General features: G+C 37.2%; 1 pseudogene; it reads left to right on the top strand.

Annotated features, from left to right (window-relative positions):
• Window positions 2,704-2,891, top strand: part of LOC109833031 — a 5,342-nt pseudogene continuing 5,154 nt past the window's right edge.

Consider the following 2,891-nt stretch of genomic DNA (forward strand, 5'->3'; position numbering starts at 1 on the left):
CTCTTCTCATCTCTCATGTTATGCAACTCGTTCATAAAAATCAAAAACACATCGGTATTATACTAATATACCATTAAATGATATTTATCATACTAAATATCCACATATCATAATTTATCACACATTAATTTTATTATTCATAAATTATCGCTGTTTTACAAGAACCAAGAAGAAACGGCAGAGGCCTTGGGTGTAAATGTTTTTTCCTGTATGATTTGCGGTGTTTGCTTCTATGAGAGCAAGTGCTTTAAGGCTTCAATTTCTCAAAACATTAACAAAAATTGAATGCTTATTGGCAATAATATCTATTCGGACCATTTTTCAGTGTTTGATCGCGAACCAAACACCACATGTATTTGGCCTTGTCATGACTAAGAGAGTTAGAAAACAAAAGTTTCAAAAACTTGCCAGCATAGTCTGCAATTTCAGTTGACTGCAGGAAAAGAAACATTTTGGTACAAATATCGATGCTAAAATGGCGAACAACAAAGCTCAAGTACCCTTTTATCTCTTACACAATAATGAACCCAAATATGTTTATTTATCGTACATGATATATGCGCCTCCATCTTCGCATCATCTGTCTAATACTACGTGTGTTCCGATACAGCAAATGAGAGCACAAGAAGGCGGCTGATCTTCTATACCATGATGGAGTACATTATGCTGGGATGTGCAAGTGCACTTCAGGTAGTATATATCCGGCGTCTCTTCAGCAAATCAGTGGCATACAACAGGGTATAACAGCGCATAAGCTATCATTGTTCTCGGATATTTATGGCCCTCTATCATCTGTATCGTTGGTTTTCTTTGTAGATTTTAATATAAAAGGGTCGTATTTATTTTGTGACAAGTTCAACTACATTTAATTTGGGTTCACTTGATGCCCAACAAGGTGATTTAAGTTGTGGCCGGCGACAATCAGATGTACACGAGTTCTTTTACAATTGATTTTGAAAATTCTGCCTTCTTCGTCAAGGGCCTGGTTGAAGTTGAAGATCTAGATCGTCTGCGTATCTTTGAATTGCATGTTGATATATGAGACGGTTCATATTCAGTAGACTAACGTGTTATAAACATCTATTCTCATCTGTCTGATGTATGTTATTTGAAACCGTCTTATGCTTTGTTTCTTCTACACTAGTTAATAGTGTGAACACCGTGCAAAGCACGTCAAACAGTACATCGTTTTTGCTACAGTAATCCCGATTTTAAATGCTGCAGTAATATTTTTTGAATTACTATAGTATCCTGTCTCTGCTATATATTTTTAAATGCTACATTATTCCTGTGCGCTATAGTAATATTTTTAAAAAAACGCTGCAACATCTCGTTTCCTGTTTGCTACAGTAATAATACTACAGTAAATATCGCTGCAGTATTTATTGTAGCATGAATAGTGAATCTTGGATTCTCCCATTTGTATAGAGGAATAGATTGAAAGTGTTAACTGCGAATGATCCCTTGTACTATCGCAAGTTGCAGACAAACCTATGTAATTCTATTTGTGCAGTTGGATCCCCTTGTAGTATTTCCATGTGCACAGTGAACTTTTTCTACTCTTCTATACATGAAAAAAAGATTAGCAATTTGGGTTCTTTCCTTACAATTTACAAATATAGTTACTAGGGTCTATCCACCTCTTCATATTTTTGTTTCTTTGACTCTTTCTACAGCCCAAAAAGATTTTAAATGATATGGGGTATGTCCGCACAAATACAACTGTAGGGATGTTTATCCATAATCAGGCGATATTATAGAATGTCTATCTGCACTTGACCCGTTTTTAAAATTAGAAAGATAAGACAAATATCATCATACTCTTATTATTTTACATTTTTTTAATATTTACCTTTTTTCCATAGTCAACTTTTAAAATATGGTGAGAATACGGAAATCACTTTTAGAATTTAATTAATAAAAAAATTATCCTTGAAAAGGATTTCGGTGATAATTTAATCACCTTGATCTTTTTATCCTGCTAAATATCGATTAGAATTCACGAAATGCTCTTGGAAAATATACGGCATATGACATCTCCTCCTAATGAAATGAATCTATCCATAACGAAACTTTACATCAAAACCACGGGCTGACAACATCCACGTACAGACGCTAGGGAAACAATGGGCGAAATATTTACAAAACCCTTCTCGAAAATTCACCACATCTCTAGAATTTTTTGGTAGTTAGCGTCTCGAATCAGCGATCGCAAAGCCTTAACGTGTAAGGCTCCGATTAGTCCAAGGCCCATACAAAGAACCACTCGATCACCGCCACGTAAAAAACAATGTGTGTTTGGTATTCTGTCTCCACAGCTGTCGGAATTTGGACGGAACATTTTCAACTTTTTTTGTATCAAATTCTGGATAAGATTGCTGACTCGCACCTGTGCTTTCCAAAATAGTTAAAAAAAAAAAACAAACCAAGTCGCCATCTCACCCAGGACTCAGATATGCGGGGCCTACGAGCAGGGCGCAGCTGGGTCAAAGGTGTCTGTTTTTTTTCCCATAATTTAATACACCGATTTGTTATCTTGCTCTAAAATTGTCAAGTATGACACCAGTCTTCCAAATTTACCCTCTCAATCCCCCTAATTCCCCATTTATGGAAAGTAAAAAACCCCCGAAACCAAGGGTATTTACGTAAGTAGATCTAATCCCTCATTCATGCTATAAATACTACCCGTGCCCGATGTCAGAGGAGCTGAAAAAAAAAAAAAATAAGAAAATCATCGGAAGATAGAGAAGAGAGCGGAGATTGAGATCTGGAGTTGTCTGCAGGAGGTGACGAGATCAGGGCTGAAAAATGCTGGCGGTGTTCGATCGGACGGTAGCGAAGAGCCCTGAGGGGCTGCGATCGACGGCGGAGGGCGGCGGCGGCGGGGCGTC

This window comes from Asparagus officinalis, chromosome 3 (assembly GCF_001876935.1).
Source record: "Asparagus officinalis chromosome 3, Aspof.V1, whole genome shotgun sequence".
Lineage (NCBI taxonomy): Eukaryota > Viridiplantae > Streptophyta > Magnoliopsida > Asparagales > Asparagaceae > Asparagus > Asparagus officinalis.